The sequence below is a fragment of the Saccostrea echinata genome, unplaced genomic scaffold (assembly GCF_033153115.1).
Source record: "Saccostrea echinata isolate AGI-Se365-2 ecotype Australia unplaced genomic scaffold, CSIRO_AGI_Sech_v1 ptg000044l, whole genome shotgun sequence".
Classification (NCBI taxonomy): domain Eukaryota; kingdom Metazoa; phylum Mollusca; class Bivalvia; order Ostreida; family Ostreidae; genus Saccostrea; species Saccostrea echinata.
Genome location: NW_026889793.1, coordinates 2,459,443 through 2,483,489, shown reverse-complemented (window position 1 = coordinate 2,483,489; position 24,047 = coordinate 2,459,443). Strand labels below are relative to the sequence as shown.

Here is a 24,047-nt window from a genome sequence, read left to right as displayed (position 1 = left end):
ACTTTTTTCCTAAACGCTTGCAGATATTGAGCTGATTTTTGGTATGTGAGTGTATCTTGATGAGCGGAACGAAATGCAAACTTGATCTGTAACTCATCCATTAAAAATTGAAAAGGCCGTAATTCCGTCAAAAATCAATGAAGCGGAACGAAATGCAAACTTGATCTGTAACTCATCAAGACCAGTGTAATCTGGTTCCCGCTAAAAATTGAAAATGCCATAATTCCGTCAAAAATCAATGAAGCGGGACGAAATGCAAATTTGATCTATAACTAATCAAAGTAAAGTCACATACCAAGGATCAGCTCAATATCTGAAAGCGTTTAGAAGAAAATTGCGGAAAACCCCTAAAAATTGAAAAGGCCGTAATTCCGTCAAAAATCAATGAAGCGGAACGAAATGCACACTTGATCTGTAACTTATCAAGATACACTCACATACGAAAAATCAGCTCAATATCTGCAAGCGTTTAGGAAAAAAGTGTGGAAAACCAAGAGGGACAGACTGAAAGACAGACATAGGGACAGACAGACAGACGGACAGACAGACGGACGGACAGACTCAGGGGAAACCTATAGTCCCCTCCGGTTTCACCGGTAGGGGACTAATAAGCGCTGAAGTTCAATGAGGAATATCTGTTATAACGGACGTTCCATTAACTGTTCCTACTGCACGTTTTGGGCCCTAGTTGCATCATGCCTGTTTATCCTTCTTTGCTTGGCCATTTAACGTTCGATTATGAACTGCGTGGAACGCATTTCTCAAAACTTATTGTAGAAGCACTGATACTAAAAATGTGAAACTTACCTGGAAAATCTTTGACAACAAAAAAGGAGACGTGTCTAAACTCGAAAATCCCATTTCGGGAGGGGGGGGTCCAACTAAAACTTTTTAAATACATTTGCATTGGAGGATTTCACTTTACAAGTACTGTATCAAAACAGGGAGGGAGCAACGGCTTTTTAATGAACATTTTAATATAAAATAATAATAAAAATTTAAGCTCGGATCGGATACTCTGTCTGTATACAAAGAGCGGCTCATATCTATTAAATGAATCCAGCGCGGATGTTGAAGAAGTCAAATAATAATATAATCTGATTTAAAAAATAAAGTAAAGAATATTTTAATAAAATTAAATTAATAAATAAATAAACAAGTAAGAGAGAAAAAAGAAGTTAAACAAACTCAAATTCTTGTGTATGTAAGGGGGTGGGGCATACAATGATTTTCAAAGCAAAAAAAGTTTCATACAATTTAAGGCTCTCGGTGTGACTTCTGTGACTGAAACATAGAAGTTAACTTATAGTGCTCCGCATTTATTACTATTTATAAATGTCACAGAAGTTTGCAGTTTATCGATAATCATTAGATTAAGTGCCATTAAAGAAATAAAAAGGAGATTTATAAGTTCTAAACTTTGAGATATTCCCCTTATTTAAAGTCCGAAGTCTGAAGTCTGTAGTCCATTGTCCACTATTCCGCAAATGCCCATTAAGTTTGTTTGTTTGTTTTTTTATTGTTTAATGTCCCTCTCGAGAATTTTTCACTCATATGGAGATGCCACCACTTGCTGGTGTAGGGCTACAAATTTTGACATATACTCGGCACTTAGGGCCATTGAGCAGTTAGGGATCTTTTTCGTGCCAGCACCTACTGCGACACGGGACCTCGGTTTATACGGTCTCATCTGAAGGACCGGTCTCCACGTCCCACAATGGGATTCGAACCCGCGACGTAAGGATCAACTCCTTACTCCGCGACTCTAGAGCAGACGCTCTAACCACTGCGCCACGCGGGCGACTGTCCATTAAGCAAAGTTGTCTATGTCTAATGGCCTTGGATAACAAGCACTACATTTCTGTCTACAGTAGCCCTTAAACAAACCATAACAACGCGATCCCCCAGATCATGTAGTGTTATGACGTTTGAATATACCCTATAATCACAATAACGCACTATTCTGAAAACAGTGGGAGCCCTCAAATTCTTCAAAATTATCATTCTTACCTTTTTACCGTTAAGTAATATTGAAAAGTCTTTGAGGCATCTTTACTTGCTTTTAGTAATTCATTTCTGATTAAATTCTAGTTCAAATCATTTTTCCTCTCTTGTTTAAGCGAACTTCGAGCTACCATCACTTGCGAGCGGTCAAAAGAAATCTGACGTCATTTCTTAAAGGGCCGCTAATGTCAGAAGGAAAATTATGGAAAGTGCTTTCCGTAATTAATGATTTTCAATTTCGAAATGTTAATGCAACGCATCGGCCATAGTGCTAGATATTGATTTTCACCTGCCGGACATAACACCTTCCATTTTAACTTGATCAATTCCATTTGATCAAAAGCTCTGTATGGTTGTTAAGTACAAAAAAGACAACTGAAATCTATGCATACTTTAAACACTTTATTTTCCAATTCTTACCAAATGCTTATTAAAGAAACCATTATATATCTGGCATGTCTTAACAACTGTTTGTTAAGAACACGAAAAATAAGCTGAAGGAATTCTTAAGTAATTGCTTGTTAAATAAAATTAAGTAAAACTGTTACACTTTTATACAGAGTTTTAACAACTGTTTGTTAAGACTACCCAAAGAATTCCACAAGATATATTCTTAACAACTGGTTGTTAGAAATGCAAAGGAAGACAAACAGAATAAAGTCTTAACAACTGCTTGTTAAGAATACCAAAAGAATTTCACAAGATATATTCTTAACAACTGGTTGTTAGAAATGGAAAGGAAGTCAAACGGAATAAAGTCTTAACAACTGCTTGTTAAGAATACCAAAAGAATTTCTCAAGATATATTCTTAACAACTGGTTGTTAGGAATGGAGAGGAAGTCAAACGGAATAAAGTCTTAACAACTGCTTGTTAAGAATACCAAAAGAATTTTACAAGGTATATTCTTAACAACTGGTTGTTAGGAATGGATAGGAAGTCAAACGGAATAAAGTCTTAACAACTGCTTGTTAAGAATACCAAAAGAATTTCACAAGATATATTCTTAACAACTGGTTGTTAGAAATGGAAAGGAAGTCAAACGGAATAAAGTCTTAACAACTGCTTGTTAAGAATACCAAAAGAATTTCTCAAGATATATTCTTAACAACTGGTTGTTAGAAATGGAAAGGAAGTCACACGGAATAAAGTCTTAACAACTGCTTGTAAAGAATACCAAAAGAATTTCACAAGATATATTCTCAACAACTGGTTGTTAGAAATGGAAAGGAAGTCAAACGGAATAAACTCTTAACAACTACTTGTTAAGGATGCTAGAAGTAGGTCCATGGAATCCTTTTAAAATTTGCTAGAAAACCGGGATAAAAATTGACAATTGACAATCAATTAAAATTATTAAGCAAATATAGCACATACAAGTTTAATGAAATATTCTTTTCTTAACAACTAGTTGTTAGAGGACCAAGGCTAGACAACTCAGGAAACATTGGGAAAAATGTCTTAACTTTTTAATAAAAAGATTAGGAGTATGTTCAAGATATTTTCTTAACAACTGCTTGTTAAGAAAGCTATGTTTCAATTAATGCAATTCTTTTAAAACCCTAATAATTGGTTGTTAAGAATATCGTAGATTTCTGAATAAGTCTAAACCCTAACAACTGCTTGTTAAGAAAATCTTAAATAGCTTCAAGAAAGTCTTAACCTTAACAATTGCTTGTTAAGAATATCTTAGATAGCTTCCTGAAAATGTCTTAGCAACTAGTTGTTAGAATAATAAGGGAAGTTAATTCAGAAAACTTTAAAGGAAAACAACTTTTTAACAACAATTTGATAAGAAATTCATTATTAAATGTATATGTTTATAACATGTGATAACAGTTGCTTGCTAAGAAAATAAGTCTGAAAAAAGATTTATTTGCAAGTCTTAAACGCTGATTGCTTAAAATATAATATAAAAAGTAAATATTTTTAACAAGAGGTTGTTAGAGAGCTAAGGGAAGACAATTCAGATAAATTTAAAGAAATTTTGGCAATTTTCTGTGTGTCTTTTTAGTTAAGTATTAATAAATTCATATTAATATTAGACATGATAAATTGTTCATCGAGTTTTCCTAAAAAAGTCTTGCAGTAGGTTTACTTGTTCTTCTCTATTACTCCCAAGTATTCAACAACTGCCACAGTGTAATATTCTATTCCTCTTCTGTAATACCCTGTAAAAAATATACATCATTTGAGTGGTAAAATTCATATTCTTTGATATTTTTTCTATCTAATATATTGTCAAATAAACCATTAATTGAATTTTTACATTCACCAAACAAATTTATTACATTTGTGCATAATGCTGGACAGATTTAGGCAGAGAAGTGTGATGGGGGTAAACATGGAATTTGACCTCAGATACTTAAAAAAAGGTAAGAACTATGAATAATAAACTGCATTTGGTATCTTTATTTTTTTCTAAAAATGTGGCAAAATGAGCCAGTACTTCCTAATGGAAACATATCCAATAAATGAGGTTAGGACAAGTCCCAGAGATGAGTAAACCAAGACCCTGCAGGAGATCCCCCCCCCCCCCCCAAATATTTCTCATAGACGTTAAGCAGCCATAATTGCCATCAGATTTGTTCCCTTTTCCAGACTTTGTGTATTGCAAAAAGTCTTTAGCTAAGCAATTAATACCATTGTCATTTGCTGGACAATATTAAAAAAATTCACACTGTACAATTTCAAATTAGTTTTCATTACTTTATACCGGATTTCTTTTGAAAGAGGCTAGACAACAAGATAATTTTATCCAAGACTGAGCAATTAAATTCCTTTGCTTAATTCCCAAGAGATCTAGATAACATCTGCCTGATCAGAAATGCTCTACCGGTTAATTCCTCACAGGAAACTCATTAATTTATCTCTAATTCAACATCTAATTTGTTATTAAAATTCTTCTCGACTACTGCTTGATAATTACACCAATGTGGAATTTCTCTCTTGTTTTTGACACAAACAAAACGTTAATATATTTGTTAAAAATTGTTGTAAAGTTAGCAATGAGAAAAAACTGTGTATTTTCTTGATGAAACATTTTTTAAATATCTGCAATATTCTTACATCTTTTGGGACTGTATAATTTAAAATGTAAAGACATACATATATATATATATATATATTTAAATTTTGCCTTAAATGAAGGTCAAAGTGCCCTTTAAATAGGATGCGACAAACCTTCTATTTAAGATGCATCAAATGGCCAAGTATTACGGTTCTTGGTCTAATAGTTATCTAGTAGTGAGCCTGACAGGATTTTCCCCTTTCTTGACAATATCACCTTAATTAAAGGTCACAATGACCTATTTTTAGAGTGAAACACACCTTTAACACAAGATGTACCAGCTGACAAAGTTTGTTTATTTTATGCTCATAGTATAAAAATTATGAGCCGGACACGAAAAAGTAAACAGACAGATATATGGAAAAACATGAACGCCATAACAAAATATGCCCTGCCTTAAGATGAGCGTATAAAATTATAATTCTCAGGCAGATTATTATTTCAAATATCCTCATTCAATTGACAAAATGAAAGCTTTATTACAGCAGAAGAAAAGAATTATGACGTCTTAGTGAACCAGTTGCTGCGTAAAAAATCGTCCATTTGACAATTTTGAAGAAGTCGATAGAAATAGCTGTTTAATGTTGTTTCTTTACCACTTTAGGGCGTAAAGTCACTTTGTATAATAGTTCCTGTAACGAATTAAATTTATAGGGTATGAAATACACTGTAGATTAATTAAATGTGTTCAAATGCTTTACCTCACAAAGACCAATCATTTTTCATATGAACGTAATTTGTAAATATGTTTTAAAAATCAAAGCATAGATTTATATGGCACCACTTCCTATTATTATATTATGACAATGAGCATTAAACTTGATTTGGCAGATTTTTCTTTAAAAACTTGTATTGCTTAATATGAGGAAATATTTGTTCAGTCCCATCTTTTCTCTCTGTCATGATAACAGATCAAAGAGTCCGTTATATATAAAGATTACCTAATATCGAGAGAGAGAGAGAGAGAGAGAGAAAGAGAGAGATTACCTTAGGTTTTTAATCTTAGTCGATGCCATCTAGTAGAACATAAATTCGATCGTTTTTTTTTAAACTCCACAAGACAATCCCATTCTTTCATTCACTGCTTCATATTCTTTTAGGGTATCAGAATCTGTAACCAAAATTATACATTTATTACGAGATATTTCAATGAATCATTACATTTCATTGTTATTTAGTAAATGGATGAGTTCCGGTTGACAGTGAAGAATATCGGTACTTCGATTTCATTTTGAGTGAGGAGAAGTCCAACGAACATTAGTTCTTAGGTGGCCTTATTAAATATGCGAGGAAAGAGTCAGCGCGACTGAGGGAGACAGATGATGTTTACTTGAAAGCATACTGAATAATTTATCTATTTATGATAAAAAATATACTTTACACATCAATTATTTAAACACACACAACACACACGGTAATTATTCTGAGTACCTATTCTGGGCGTATTGAATACATATTCACACGTTTGTTAGGTATCAAGGAAACAAAACAAAATATCAAATCAGTCCACAAGATAGAGAAATTCGACGTGATTCACCCGTTGGTTACCGACGATTGCTTTTCCTTTTCGTAGAATTTCCCACAACCGTCAACGGACGAGTTCATTGATTACTTTTGAAAGGTGAAACAGGTTAATCTTTCGTCGGTAACACAGTGTATTGATCTGACTAGTATTCCGGTTTACATGTAACAACAATTTTGGTTATATTTTAATATTACAAAGTCGTAAATTCTTTCCCTGTCATAGAACTGTTATTAATTTCTCGGGCTGTATTCGATAAAACATAATTCATAAGTTTTAGGGATTATCATCGCATGTCGATTTTTTTGGTAAATTTCTATTTTAAAGGTAATAATAGAAAAGCGAAGATGATGAAAAAAAAAAAAGAAAAAATGACTGGAATTTGATGTACCAATTTTAATCGATTTGACGGATTTTTTTCGGGGGGGGGGGGGTCTCATTTAAGAAAGAAACTTAATACTGGTGTAATAGATCAAATTTTGCTATGTCTTTAGGATATACATATTACATGTAAGTGAATTGAATAATATAAATACATGTAGCATATAAAAATACGTTCATGGAAAAGCAATTTGCTTTAAACGGGCGGGTTCAACAGAAAATAATGCTTCCACGGATATTCCTGAAATATACTGAATAACTTTTAAAAGACGTGTGTCCGTAAAAGAATAATAAATGAAATTTTAAGTTTTGTATGATGTTGAAAGGTTACTAAAAATTCTTAACTCTTTCTTATATTTATCAAGCACGTGAAAATGCTTAATAGCCTATTTCTTACTTTAGATTATGAATATTAATGACACTTCTTTGTAACTACTTTCTACAGCTTGAGTATTTCTGACATTTTGTCAGTTTAAAATTAGAAAAGCGGCATTTGTGAAAATAAATTTAAAACAGGGCAGTTAGCAGTGTCTTTTCTATCTACACAGTTGTTATTATCCCTTGAACCATTATTCATTACATGTGTGTACTCCGTGATGCGAACAGAACGATGGTTGCGGATTAAATTATATTAATGGGAAAAATCAGCCTTACTACTTCTTGTTATATGGACACTGATAAAAATAACCTCAAGGGTAAGGAATGGATTAACAATTGCTCATTCGACACATCTCGGCTGTTTCATGTCAGTAACGCCGGGAATTATCCGAAGTTATCGAATGTGCAATCAAAAATTCTCGTTACACATTCAGTCTAGATATCTTCATAATGTGGAAGCTCAGAGATTTAAACAAAACGGCATACTATAGGATTTTAACAATTCGTTTCAGTTGATAATTAATCAATTAAAACTTACAGGAAAATAAATTTTCGATTAAAAAAATTCATTAAGTACGTACAATGTTGGTATAATTTAAAAGAAATGCCGGTCCTTTTAGTCTTAACGTTACGATTTTCCAGTATTAAAGGACCAAAAATATGTATATATATTCACCCTTTTACAAGTTTGTTTTTTTAATTATTATTTCTAATTTCTCTATCTTGTCTTGTTTAATACATGTATGCTGAACATTTAACTTTTAACATTCAATCATTCTTTAAAACTTAAATACTTTGTACAAATGGCACATGCTTTTTAAGTCAAAATCATATATCTTACCTAGTCCTGAATTGACAGTTTCACTTGAATGCAAAAGATCCTCATCTTTAATACATGTTTTTCTCGATCTGCAACAAAATGTTTGAATGAGTATTTAACTTCCGCTCCTTTATTTCTGCGCATGTCAAACAATTATTCTTAATTTGATTGGTGATTTTTGGGGATATAGCCAATCGAATTCGAATACGCTATTGAGGGCAAATATTTCGATTTCCAGTGATGTGTTTCAGCCATTCTACAATTATGCCGACGGATTTTTTGTTAATTTTTTTTATTATAAAGAAGATCCCACAAATTGCGACGCACAGTAGACTCCCTCTTTGTAGGAAGCAGGGATACTGATGACAAGGACATAGAAGTTACTGTTGACGATCAAAGTAAGTGAATCTAATCTTACTATTTACATACAATAATTACATATTACCTAATGTGAAGATGGTTGTACTATAAACGGCCAGTAGATGGCATTTTAATGTATGTGAGTGTGGGTGTGAGGGTGTCTGTGCGTGTGAGAGAGAGGGTGTGGGATTGTGTGGGAGGTTGTTTAGGTGTGTGTGTGTGTCAACTTGAATTCTACAGGTTTTTTTTCCATTAAAGCTTAAAAGAATTGCACACAAAAAATACCAGTAAAGTTATTCCTTTTCTTTCATCTTAACATATAAGTCCATTTTAATTCGAAGTGCACAGTTCAAGTTTCCTATGAAATTATATATGGGCACTCTGCACCACAGACTTTTTATGAGCCTCCACACCTTTTTTTGCCTATTGAGTTGACCTTGATTTCAAATTTAGTACTTGCCCCCCCCCCCCCCCGCCGATCAAAAATCAAGAAGCTAATTACCACGTACCATGACGACTTTATTATTTTTCAAACGTCTAAACTTACTTCTCCTTTTTCAGAAAACCTCCCCATCTTACTCTAAATGTAAAACACTAATCACCAGAATTTTCCCCGTTTTACGTCGAAACAAGGCTGAAGCAAAATACCTTACGAATTCCCCTTTGAATCAATGGCGTGTCAGCCCGAAACAGAAGTGTTTGTCAGCTGTCCCTGGGGTGATTGCAATGCATTGATTTTTTCAACTGATTTTCAAATTTCTTGGTAAAAAAATGGTAGTTCATGATAAGGATTGAAGTGATATATCGCGATATGAAATTTTTGGCTATACCCATCCCTATTTTTTATACATAAAAAGCATGCTCATTGTTAACAAAAACAAGTCATTTTATGTACTGGTAGATATTATTGCCAGGCGCGGATCCATGAATTTTTTTTCCGGGGGGTGGACCCCCCGTCCACCCCATTCAAAAAAAATAAACCTTTTCCATCCAAGAAATATATTTAAAAAAAAGAAAAAAAAAAACCCAAACAAACAGACAAAAAAAAAAAAAAAAAAAAAAAAAAAAAAACAAAAACAAAAAACTCAACTCTTTTCCCAAACGTGAAAAACCTATTTCGTGAGGGGGGGGGGGGTGTTCGTTGACATTTAAAGCTTCATACCTACGACTTTTCATGCCGATATCATATAGATAGCTATGACTTTTCATACCAATTTCACATAGATCCGCGTTTTCGAGGAGGGATCGTGTTTTCTGGGGGGGGGGGGGGGTCCAAGGTCAATTTTACTTGGTATAGTATATATATTTAATAACTCTGCAAATTCCAGAGGTTCCGATCCCCCCCCCCCCCCTTCTAGATCCGTGCATGATTGCGCAGTGTGAATAGATCAAGTAATGACCTGTGGCCTGTGAAAATGAAGATATTTGCTCTCTGCATGTACATATCATAGAGATATACTACAAATGTATATATAATGTATTGTTTTAAAAAAATGTAAACAGGAGTACTTCTTCCACGACGTTTGTTTTAAATTATCTATTTAAAATGATAAATTAACATCTAAAGCTCTACAATTTTGCTAAGACGATGTCCTAAATTTTGATAATGTGGTACAACATGAAACCTCAAAATTATTTAAGCTTGATCCCTCATGAACTAGAGATTTTAATGAATCGATGAACTATCTAATTTACTTTTACATAAAAAAAATAGAAATTAAAAGATATCTTACCTTGATGTATAGAGAACGTTCGGAGATTTCAACAGAACACAGGATAATAGAATTTCTGAAAGAGAGTAAGTTTTCGCGGGAAATGTTACCATGTTAATCTTATTTTGCATACGATGGGCTGGCTGAAGCCTGTCATTAATTTCTACCAATGGCAGCACTAGAATCATTTCGACGGGTCGCCTTTAACTTGTATAGACAGATGTCCGAAACACTCATCACAGACATCAAAGGGTCAGATTTTCCTAACATTGAATAGCCTGGTACTCCGCTAATAACTGTTACCCTTTCGTCGCATAATTGACATCGCATAAAATGCTAGAATCTGAAAGACGTACTTAAAATCTTTTAATAAAAATATATTTGGGTTTAAATAAACGATTTCTCAAGGAATAGGAAATCTTGTTACGCTAAAACTTTATCATTTACCATCAATGTATAAATATAAAATCAGATTTATCTAAAATAAGTCCTGTAGATAAACGCAGTCTTCCTGTGGGTTAATTAACGAAAACACCGAGATTTATTTTCTGCATTTTAAAATGTACAATGAGTTAAGATCCGCTTTATTTCACACCATAAGAAATAATAAATGAATATTAGCCCTTGATATTATCCTTCATGAGGACCCATTTGTGGGCCGCCTAAATAACAAAATTTTTTAAAGCTTTGCACAAGTAAATCTAAAATAAAATGAAAAGAATTTGATGATTTTGACGGTCATTTCTCTTTCTTCTACAACCCTCTTCCCTCTGCAATATTTTTCTGTTCTTATAAACCATTTCATACCCCGCACTCTAAAAATATTTATTTACATTTTTTTGTGTAACGCGCATTTTTGTTTATATTCTTTGTATATAGGTGAGGACAATCTAACGTACAAAAATCTCAGCTAATTACTGATAAAATATGTTGAAACTTTTTTTTACATGTAAAAGGGATAGGTTAAGATATATAACGTGTAAAGTTTTGATAACTGTAAAATATATACATGTTACTGTTTGATGTGAGGAAAAAAACCTTATGCATTTCTACAGAATTAATGATTGTATTATTTTAATGATTTATTTATTATTAAAGACTAGTTTAAATAAGATCCTTTATACTTACGTCTTCTAACAAAACATGTACATGCATTTTGCAACACCCGAGAATACAGTAGCGTGAAAGATCTAATTTTTGTGACGTTCGTTACATACAACTTAAAGTTTCTTTATTAATGTTACATGCCACGTCAAAGCAACTGAGAATTTAATGATCATGCAATTTCAGCATTCTTGCAAGTTTCTAGTCAATTACTTTCAAAGTTCCATACTCATTGATAAATTCTCTCAAATTACCTAAGTGAATGAAAATAATGGATCATCTATTCGTTTTATAGCTCTACTGATAGTATCAAATACACGGTGTTTTCCCGAGTGGGAGCAAGTTGAAAGGGTTCATTTTCTACGGCTGATAAATATTCACTGTACCAACTTTCTAATTTCCTTGCTGTTTTCGAAGACTTTTCTTAACATATATTTCTTTATTTACCCGGCATAAAAAGTCATGAAATGACATGACACCCACATAAAATAAGCATGTTTTAATTTGACCGAACAAAAAATACTAGTATCTGTACATTTGTTATGAAAATATATATATATTTAAAAAAAAAAAGTGAATTTATTGATATAACGATTCAAAAATTCAACATATGCACCATATTTTATTTTGTACCGACGAAATCTGAAGAGTTCCTTTCAAAGATCACATATGCATTATATAATTCCAATTAAAAGGATTACATTCTCAAAGTGTCTAGATTTTTCAGTTTCCATGATATGCGCATTTTTCAAATTTGTATGTTTGAAAAAAAAAGTGGGGGAGAGGGGAATATTTGTTGGATAATTTATACAAAGAAATCAGTTTAAAAGAAAAAAACGTTAGTTCATACACAATAACATTTAATTTATACAATGCTACGATGCCGTTGATATACTGTTATCAATATCTTTTAAAATATGAACAATAAAGTCAAACAAGGAGAAAATCTTGTGTTAAAAGTAGAATTAAACAGCCCATTCTAATGGAGACATGGCCTCTAACGATAATAAATTCACTGAATAATAATTAGTATGCAAGTTTCGATTAACAGCCCCCCCCCCCTTCCTTCGTGATACTTTTACCAGAGATGGACAATTACTGTATTTATGTGTATCAATGTTACAGAAACAAATGTTTTGATCTACCCACCATAGGTCTCGAATCTCTTCTGAATTTTAATTTAAAAACAAACTTCGAATGTATCTGTATTTAGTGTATTTCATGGGCCCGGAGAGTTGACGAGTATTTTCATCTCTCTCTCTCTCTCTCTCTCTCTCTCTCTCTCCACGCTATTTTTAAAATTCAAAATTCAAAATCCGTTGTTGAAAAGTTAAATGTATATCTCGTAATATGAATAGCAAAACTTATTCTTTATATTCATCACGTTAATTAATTTCGCATCTTTACATGTAAAAATAACAAGTGCTAATTTTGCAAATCTCAACAGAACACACGTAAATGCGATTAAATAGAAGCACATTTTGAAATAGATGTATTTCTCTGGTGCAGCATTAGATCATGAGATGCAAAGTGTACTTTTCATTATACTAAATTGTTGTAAAGTTGTTATTTAGATTGCAAGATCACAATGCTCTAAATATCTATCTCACTGTGAACTCTTATCAAGGAACATTTACTATAGTTCGGGTGAAAAATCCTATCATACCGATGCGCTTTCGCGTACGGTCCCATGTGAAAGTGAAATAATGAGGCATTTCAAACACAAAGTGGTTTAATGAAATCCCGTTCTTTCTTCTCGTGATGACTGTTGTAAACGTGCGTGGTGATTCTCCCCCGAAAGACTATAAATTACGTCCAGTCTATCAAATAACACTTTCTTCTGTAAAGACTGGAAAGTTAATAGTAAAATGTGACGAAACAGAGATATTGAGTTCTCTTTAAGAGTTTTCCAGAAAATAGTCTTGATGTAAAACAATAAATTATAAAATGAATAAATTATATTGAAATATTGACATTTAGTAGTGCATAACCACTAAATGTGCATTGTTGAAAGCAAATGGCTAAAACGCTTATGAAAAATTGAAAAATAACTAAACAAATCGGAAAATCCTGCAATTTTTTAAAACTAAATCAAACGTAGCATTTATATAATATTTTATTCACGGGTAATGAAATTAAATTGTCAGAAGAAAAAAAAAATACATAAAATGTTTTCAAATTTTTAAGTGATGCATGCATGATAACTGGCACACCACGTTTCGGCAAAGCGAATTACCTAAGTTACGATTCACCCACATGATGCAATTAACAGTATACTTAACATGTAATCTATTGACCCGTTAAATGCATGATAGAAGAAATTCAGCGTGTTTAGCGAACATTCTTATCTCTTTTAATTTCTTTTATTTAGAATATTACATGTCTGTAAAATAAACTTATATTAATATTATTCAGATTTGTGCTTTAAAGCTTCTTGTGCTTCTTCTCTAGAACTACTAGGCCAATTTCAACAAAACTTGGCACAGAGTATCCTTTAGGGAAGGGGATTCAATTTTGTTCAAATGAAGGGCCACGTCCTCTTTCAAGGGGAGATAATAAAGAATTAGTGAAAAATTAATAGCATCATTTAAAAATCTTCTTCTCAAGAACCACAGGACCAGGAAAGATGAAACTCATATGGAATCATCCTCAGGTAGTGTAGATTCAAGTTTGTTCAAATCATGACCCCCGGGGGTAGGGCTGGGCCACAATGGAGGATCAAAGTTATACATAGAAATATATGGGAAAAACCTTTAAAAATCTTCTTCTAAAGAAAAGCAAAGCCATGATGAGTTATATTAATATGAAAGCATCCTCAGGTAGTGTAGATTCAAGTTTGTTCAAATCATGACCCCCGGGGGTAGGGCGGGGCCACAATGGGGGATCATAGTTTTCATAGAAATATAAAGGTAAAATCTTTAAAAATCTTCTTTTCAGGAGCAGCAAAGCCCTGATTGGTCATTCTTATATGGAGGCATCCTCAGGTAGTGTAGATTCAAATCTATTCAAATCATGACCCCCGGGGGTAGGGTGGGGCCACTATGGAGGATCAAAGTTTTACATAGAAATATATAGGAAAAATTAAAAAAAATCTTCTTCTCAGGTACAGCAAAGCCCTGATTGATCATATTTATGTGGAAGCATCCTCAGGTAGTGTAGATTCTATTTTGTTCAAATCAATACCCCCGGGGGTAGGGCTGGGCCACAATGGAGGATCAAAGTTTTACGTAGAAATATATAGGAAAAACCTTTAAAAATCTTCTTCTAAAGAAAAGCAAAGCCATGATGAGTTATATTAATATGAAAGCATCCTCAGGTAGTGTAGATTCAAGTTTGTTCAAATCATGACCCCCGGGGGTAGGGCGGGGCCACAATGGGGGATCATAGTTTTCATAGAAATATAAAGGTAAAATCTTTAAAAATCTTCTTTTCAGGAGCAGCAAAGCCCTGATTGGTCATACTTATATGGAGGCATCCTCAGGTAGTGTAGATTCAAATCTATTCAAATCATGACCCCCGGGGGTAGGGTGGGGCCACTATGGAGGACCAAAGTTTTACATAGAAATATATAGGAAAAATTAAAAAATATCTTCTTCTCAGGTACAGCAAAGCCCTGATTGATCATATTTATGTGGAAGCATCCTCAGGTAGTGTAGATTCAAGTTTGTTCAAATCAATACCCCTGGGGGTAGGGCTGGGCCACAATGGAGGATCAAAGTTTTACGTAGAAATATATAGGAAAAACCTTTAAAAATCTTCTTCTGAAGAAGAGCAAAGCCATGATGAGTTATATTTATAAGGAAGCATCCTCAGGTAGTGTAGATTCAAGTTTGTTCAAATCATGATCCCCGGGGGTAGGGCAGGGCCACAATGGGGGATCATAGTTTTCATAGAAATATAAAGGAAAAAAAACTTTAAAAATCTTTTTCTCATGAACAGCAAAGCCATGATGAGTAATATTTATAAGGAAGCATCCTCAGGTAGTGTAGATTCTATTTTGTTCAAATCATGACCCCCGGTGGAAGGGCTGGGCCACAATGGAGTATCAAAGTCTTACATAGAGATATATAGAAAAAATCTTTAAAAATCTTCTTCTCAGGAACAGCAAAGCCCTGATTGGTCATACTTATATGGCAGCATCCTCAGGTAGTGTAGATTCAAATTTATTCAAATCATGACCCCGGGGGTAAGGTGGGGCCACTATGGAGGATCAAAGTTTTACATAGAAATATATAGGAAAAATTTTAAAAATCTTCTCAGGAACAGCAAAGCCCTGATTGATCATATTTATGTGGAAGCATCCTCAAGTAGTATAGATTCTATTTTGTTCAAATCATGACCCCCGGGGTTAGGGCTGGGCCACAATGGAGGATCAAAGTCTTATATAGAAATATGTAGGAAAATATCTACTTCTGAAGAACTGCAATAAATAAAAATGTATAGGAAAATATCTAGTTCTGAAGAACTACATGTAACACATGTCACTATAATAAATAAACTACTACTACTACTTATACTACTGCTGCTGCTTCTGCTACTACTACTACTACTACTACTACTACTTCTACTACTGCTGCTGCTGCTGCTGCTACTACTACTACTACTACTACTACTGCTGCTACTACTACTACTTCTACTACTACTACTACTGCTGCTGCTGCTACTGCTACTACTGATACTACTACTTCTACTGCTGCTGCTGCTGCTACTACTACTGATACTACTACTACTACTGCTGCTGCTACTACTACTACTACTACTACTTCTACTACTACTACTGCTGCTGCTGCTACTGCTACTACTGATACAACTACTACTACTGCTACTGCTACTACTACTACTACTTCTACTACTACTACTACTGCTGCTGCTGCTGCTACTACTACTGATACTACTACTACTACTGCTGCTGCTACTACTTCTACTACTACTACTACTACTTCTACTACTGCTGCTGCTGCTGCTGCTGCTGCTGCTACTACTACTACTACTGCTACTGCTGCTGCTACTACTGCTGCTACTGCTGCTGCTGCTACTACTACTACTACTACAGAAACATTTCTCTTTTATTGGAAAATCAAGCTGGCTTCTGCAAATATTTTTCCACTCAGGATCATTTAAATTTGTATTCTAAAATAGAAATTTACAAATCATTGAAGAAATTATATTGTGCATTTATTGACTTTGAAAAAGCTTTGGATTCTCTCTGGCATATAGGTTTATGGAAGAAGATTTTGTAATATAGATGGAAAGTGTTTTAGAATAATTAAAAATATGTACAAAAATATCACGTCTGAAGAATTTTGTAATGAATAGAGTTCAATTTTTTTTCCTTTGTACTAATGGGGTAAGACAGAGTGATAACTTGTCACATATTCTGTTTTCACTGTATCTCAATGATTTAGAAGATTTCTTGTTGTAAATTATGTCAATGGTTTAACAACATTGTCAGATAAAATGGAATAGAATACTAGCTTATTGATGAAACTGTATATCTTGTTAGACCAATATGATTTTCAGCATCAGTTAGAATTTTTTTTCTAAATATTGTTAAAAAGGCATTTAAAGGTGGATATTAACAAAAATAAAATTGTTATTTTTGGTAGAGGTAAAGTGAATCACAGTATTGTTTTTTGATATAATGAAGTATCATAATTGGAAGTCGTTAGTCAATACAGATATCTTGATGTTATATTTTGTAAAATTGTGTCATTTAATATGAATATAAAAGAGTAGTATGACAAAGCAAGAAGAGCAAAGTCTGGAGTAATAAGTAAATGTAAAGGACAAGATTTATCTATAAAATGCAAGCTTGACCTCTTCGATAAAGCTTTTAAACCAATTTTGCAATACGGTTGTAAAATATGGGGTTTTCTTTTTTAATTGAAAAACTACATCTTAAATCTTGTAAACATGTCTAAATTGTGGAAGTAATCTACTCCTAATTGAATGGTATACAGTGAATGGGGAAGATATCCATTGTCAAATAATATAAACGAAACACCATCGAATAAATTTGTACAACAAATCTTAAATGAATGTGGTTTATCATATATGTGGAAATATATGATAAATGTCAAATGGTTAAAAAATAGATTATATCATACTCCTATAGATCAATTTAAACAATCATGGTCTAGTGAAATGTCCAACACCAAAAACACTTACTTACAGGTTATTTAAAAGTACATTATCCTTTGAGAAATATTTTGACATTTTACCATTGAAATTACTGATATGTATATTTATATATTTATATATATATATATATATATATATATATATATATATATATATATATATATATATATATATATATATATATATATATATATATATATATATATATAGAAATTTAGAATTAATAACACTAGGTTCCAGATTTAAACAAGCAGATGGCACGGTGTTCCTAGAGAATTAAGACTCTGAAACCTATGTAATTTTAATGAAATTGGTGATGAGTTAAATTATTTATTAAATTGTACTGATGCAATATTAAAACAAGTATGTTAAATGTTATTATATTTATCTTATTATTATACTGTGAATCCGAATCTGTTTAAAATTGCAAAAAGAAACAGTTGATAAGGGTCTGTAAATTTATACAAAAAATTATCTCGAGAGTTCGCTGTTCTGGTTAATTTTTTCCACGCAATGTGCATTGTCATCTATATGTTTGTCTAAATTATTGTTCTCTACATCTGTAACTAGTTTTATGAGAATAAAGTTCTTGTCTTTGTCATATAAAAGTCTTCATTCATAGACTGGATCCCCCTTTTCTTTTTGTTTAGCAATGACGAAATCCCTCATGATTTTGTTCTAAATCTTTTCCTGAAAATGTGAATGACCCCCCCCCCCTCCATCTTGATAGAATAGGATTTTTGCCAATTGTTTTCCAATCTGATGGGTCAGTTTTTTTTCTATTGATGAAATGCCCTCATCCCTCCTTTTTTTGCTTTGAAATACCACAAATTTAAAGACGACAACAAACCACATGCCTATTTCAAAAGCTGAAAGCTTTTTTTTTATTTTCATTGTATTAAAGACTAGACCCACAAGGCAGCCTACTACTGGGGCTGAAAAAATAAAAGCAAATGATACATGCTTTACGTCAGCGTTATTTGCTTGCCTGAAGAGTTATCAAAAGTATGAGAGAGAGCAGAAGCAATGTAGATGAATGGGTAGTGATCTTAGACGATTTCCTATGTGCCGGATAATGGGCCTGAGTTTATTGATTTGCATGCAATAATTACAAATTTATATATGCAGACAAATGGTTTTACTTTTTTCGAGTTTATTTTTTAACAAGACCTTTTTTTATATATACTCGTAGAAATAAACATAAAAATGAAATCATTCATCTATATTTATTCCATCAGACATTTCATTTTGACAAAAATTTAAATGTCACATATAGTGAAAAAAGCAGTTCAGTTTAAGTGAAACTTTTTTATTTCACACTATTTACAGGTTTTCACAAAACAACTTGGAGAGGATTGGCGAAAATATGACAAAGAAGGCATGGTCCTATCAAAGATATCTACCACAAAGCTTTCTGTTTGCAAAATCCGCAACCTCTGTGGAGAAGAAAATGGAACTAGCAATATTCAGAAGAAAAGAGAATTCCTTTCAGGGCACTGGACAAGTAATCAATGTCAACGTTAGACCTTGCTTGGTATATGCGTTCAAATTAACAAACAACAAAAACATTCCGTCGATGATAAAAAAAAATCACTCAAGAAAAAATATCGATTGTTTGATGCACTGTTTCCAAAAAAATATTTTTTAAAAAAATTACCAGATAATTGAAATTTATGTAAAAGGTCTTTGTACCATGATTATAGTTTTCTTTTTCTTATTCTTTAAACATTGATTTTTGTCTCTGTATGTGTGCAAAAATTTAATTTTTTGATTTTTAATTTACATTTATTGTTTCCTTTATGATTTGAAAAGTTTTGATATGAAAGAAATATCATACACATTTGATTTCTTTAATTAACATCCTGTCTTTTTAGTAAACGTTTCAAATTTAAGTCAAAACAAAGAAGAGTTTGGTATTCAAGTTTTCTTTTAGAAAATACTTGGCAGTGATTCTTATACATTTATACCTTTTTTGGTACTCCTGATATCTGATATTTTTTCCCCTCATATTTAAATTTTGTTTTAAATCTTATAACACAGGTCAGTTACAATTTCAAATTAAAGTTTGTAAATGGGTACGTTGTTTTGATATTTTTTTTTTTTTTTTTTTTTTTTTTATAAATGATAAGAAGTTCTTTATAATTTCTTGAGTTCAAAAAATGATTATTTGCTTTTTTTATATATATATATATCTAACCTATGGTTTTAAGTTGTTGTTTTTTTTTTCAGTGAATTAGCCCTTAAGTATCAAAAACTATCTTTCATTTGTTGGTAGATAAAACAATTTCAACTACAAATACTCAAACATTTCCTGCAATTACTTTTTGGAGAAGAGAGATAAAGATCATTGATAAATATAAAATTGTTTTGTTACACTCCTAACAATAGTAAATTTAAAATAAAACCCCCAAATTTCAAAGTTCTGTCAACACCAAGTTTAAAAACAAAATGTTCCCTTTTAATGTCACAAAACTAACTAAAATATTAAATAAACTGTAATTAGAAGTTGAAAGTATATTTTATAGGATCCCAGTATATTACTTCGATCATTTGGAAAGCACTGTATGCAATCAAAAGTCATCAAGAAGTATTCTACTCTTCACTTTTTTTTTTATTAATTCATATTTGATAATAGGTAATTCGAACATTTGTGTTGCATTCCTGAAAGAAGTCTTTTAAGAAGAATTGTGAAGCATAAATTACACAAGAATGTGTTTTGTTGTTTCAGTGAAGTAATCGAATAACTTGAATTTTATAATAATTTTCCAGTGTTTTTTTATTCATTTTAATTCATCTAAAGAAGAGAAAGATTGCAATGATTAAAACAGTCTATAAAAATATAATTTAATACAAAATTATTCAAATGGATCCTTACTGATCAAAGCATACCTAGAAGCAAGAAAGGCTTATTTTACTATTGAATCTATCTTTAAAAATTGTTCCATCCCTGACCATAAAATATGAATCTGAAACACAGACAGAAACTTTTATTGACAGAATTATTTGGTAAGATATGTACATTAAAAATTAAAACAATGATTTATTAAGCTGTATATTTAACTTAACAAATACTTGTTAAAATGTTTTCTGAATAGGCTTGGTTCTCTAACTTGTTTTTTTTTTATCTTCTTTTTTTTTATAAAGTGGTGTTTGATATTCGTAATAAGAAGCAAATATGAAGTTGTTAGGACTTGTATACAGCTACTCTTATGTTTCCTGATCTTTACCTAGTTTCTCCTACGAGTCTCTAATTTGTATATCATGTTCTCAACAGACACTTGCTAGAAATTGTAATTAATTTACAATTTTTATCTTGGTTTTTTAGACCAATAGATTAAGAGGATATCGTGAACTAATTTCTGATATTCTGAACAAATAGTTTTTAAAGATTCTTTTCCCCTAATGTTAATGATACCCATAACAAATGGTTATTTTAGATATGAATATGTTTATTTTTATCTTTATTATTTTTTTTATTTTAGCCATATTTTCAAAGACTGTTTTGTTTTTAAATTAAATTAGAAACAGTTAATCGATATCCCTAAAACCGATTTTCTTGACAAGCAGTTCTCAAGACTTCTTTCCAGTTTGTTTTCTAAATTGTTTTCCCTTGGCTCTCTAACAATCGTTTAGAATAATTACTTTTATATTCTATTCTTAGCAATCAGTTGTTTTCAGACTTATTTTCTTTGCAAATAACTGATTAAACATATTAACTTAATTGTGAAATTCTTAACAAACAGTTGTTAAGACATTTGTCTTTCAGTTTTCTGAATTGACTTCCCTTTGTATTCTAACAACTGTTTGTTAAGACTTCTTCATGAAGCTATATTCAACAAGCAGTTGTTAGGGTTAAGACTTTTCATGAAGCTATCTTAGATTCTAAACAAGCAGTTGTTAGGGTTTAGACTTATTCAGGAATCAGGAATCTTTTTTTTTAAGTTACATTTTTCTTATGTTTCCTGAGTTGCCTAACCTTATTCCTCTAACAACTAGTTGTTAAGAATGTTTCTTTAAACTTGTATGTGCTATTCTTCATTCATTTTCATTCATTGTCAATTTTTGTCCTGGTCTCTAACAAATTTTAAAAGGATTCCAGGGACCTACTTCTAGCATCCTTAACAAGCAGTTGTTAAGACTTTATTCCGTTTGTCTTCCTTTGCATTCTAACAACCAGTTGTTAAGAATATATCTTGTGAAAATCTTTTGGTATTCTTAACAAGCAGTTGTTAAGAGTTTATTCCGTTTGACTTCCTTTCCATTTCTAACAACCAGTTGTTAAGAATATATCTTGTGAAATTCTTTTGGTATTCTTAACAAGCAGTTGTTAAGACTTTATTCCGTTTGTCTTCCTTTCCCTTTCTAACAACCAGTTGTTAAGAATATACCTTGTGAAATTCTTTTGGTATTCTTAACAAGCAGTTGTTAAGACTTTATTCCGTTTGACTTCCTTTCCATTTCTAACAACCAGTTGTTAAGAATATATCTTGTGAAATTCTTTTGGTATTCTTAACAAGCAGTTGTTAAGACTTTATTCCGTTTGTCTTCCTTTCCCTTTCTAACAACCAGTTGTTAAGAATATATCTTGTGAAATTCTTTTGGTATTCTTAACAAGCAGTTGTTAAGACTTTATTCCGTTTGTCTTCCTTTCCCTTTCTAACAACCAGTTGTTAAGAATAGACCTTGTGAAATTCTTTTGGTATTCTTAACAAGCAGTTGTTAAGACTTTATTCCGTTTGACTTCCTTTCCATTTCTAACAACCAGTTGTTAAGAATATATCTTGTGAAATTCTTTTGGTATTCTTAACAAGCAGTTGTTAAGACTTTATTCCGTTTGACTTCCTTTCCATTTCTAACAACCAGTTGTTAAGAATATATCTTGTGAAATTCTTTTGGTATTCTTAACAAGCAGTTGTTAAGACTTTATTCCGTTTGACTTCCTCTCCATTCCTAACAACCAGTTGTTAAGAATATACCTTGTGAAATTCTTTTGGTATTCTTAACAAGCAGTTGTTAAGCCTTTTTTCCGTTTGACTTCCTCTCCATTCCTAACAACCAGTTGCTTAGAATATATCTTGAGAAATTCTTTTGGTATTCTTAACAAGCAGTTGTTAAGACTTTATTCCGTTTGACTTCCTTTCCATTTCTAACAACCAGTTGTTAAGAATATATCTTGTGAAATTCTTTTGGTATTCTTAACAAGCAGTTGTTAAGACTTTATTCTGTTTGTCTTCCTTTGCATTTCTAACAACCAGTTGTTAAGAATATATCTTGTGGAATTCTTTGGGTAGTCTTAACAAACAGTTGTTAAAACTCTGTATAAAAGTGTAACAGTTTTACTTAATTTTATTTAACAAGCAATTACTTAAGAATTCCTTCAGCTTATTTTTCGTGTTCTTAACAAACAGTTGTTAAGACATGTCAGATATATAATGGTTTCTTTAACAAGCATTTGGTAAGAATTGGAAAATAAAGTGTTTAAAGTATGCATAGATTTCAGTTGTCTTTTTTGTACTTAACAACCATACAGAGCTTTTGATCAAATGGAATTGATCAAGTTAAAATGGAAGGTGTTACATAGAAATATAGCCGGCAGTCACGTGTCGCGTTTAAACCAATGATTGTGCTACATTTCAAACCGAGGGGAAATAAGTCAACTTGTATTGACACCTAAACAATTCTTGTTTATTAGATTTGCAATACAGTTATGTCAGGTGATTTCCTCCACTAAAATAAATTGATCTCTGATTATTTGGAAACATTCAGAATGACATTGAGTATGTCAGAAACTGAAGAAAAAATGTATTGATTGTCGACCTCTGATGTGTCAGACTCTGTGGTGTCTTTTATTTCAAGATCGGGGGGAATCAATCGAACCAACGTACAAATGATTTTTTTGTATTGATAAAACGTCGTCGATTAAGAGAGGGACACAGTAAAAAACATCTTTTCGTGTAGATTTGATTTATTGTTTGTCTTGTATTTACTTCCTTTCACCGGTATGAGACGTCACCATATACCGGTATTTTTAATAAGTTTTAACCCTCATGTTGAATATGGTGTCATATACATGTATTAGCCTCCTCGCTCCTGGGACCGTCCGATATCGGAAAAAATTAACGTTTTTTGCTTAAAAGAATTACATATTGAAACATGCGCATCTCATTTAACCATGAGGATTATGGCGATATTGTGATTTGGAAACAGAGGTCAAACCGTATGAAAGGGTTTAAATGTAAAATGATACATTGATTTTTCCAAGGAAGTATAAAGATTTATAGGGTTATTTAACTTATATTAGTGAATATTGTGACGGGTTGGCTGTACAAAATGCACAAGTTTGCTGATATTAATACACTTATATATATTCTATAACTTGTTTATTATTTAGCTAAAACATATAGCTAAAATATTTTCCGATATGGTTTATAATTTTAATAGAATAAGTCAAAATAAATCAGATTTATTCAATATTGCTTTCTTCTTTATAAGTGTGCAACAATTAGTGCCTGTCTAGGAAATATTCAATATTTTCCATACCAAGTAAGCATTATAT

At 32.0% G+C, this 24,047-nt stretch overlaps 1 protein-coding gene and 1 long non-coding RNA gene across 2 annotated transcripts in view; one reads left to right on the top strand and one right to left on the bottom strand.

The window, feature by feature from the left end:
• LOC133201479 (cytoplasmic tRNA 2-thiolation protein 1-like) overlaps positions 1-24,047 on the top strand; it is a 319,235-nt gene that overhangs the window by 133,127 nt on the left and 162,061 nt on the right. The gene's annotated exons all lie outside the window — the stretch shown is intronic.
• LOC133201478 (uncharacterized) lies at positions 3,999-8,239 on the bottom strand. Its single transcript, XR_009723088.1, has 3 exons — positions 8,196-8,239; positions 6,061-6,184; positions 3,999-4,174 (listed from the first exon to the last, which is right to left on the bottom strand). It is a non-coding gene; the product is annotated as an uncharacterized LOC133201478 (long non-coding RNA).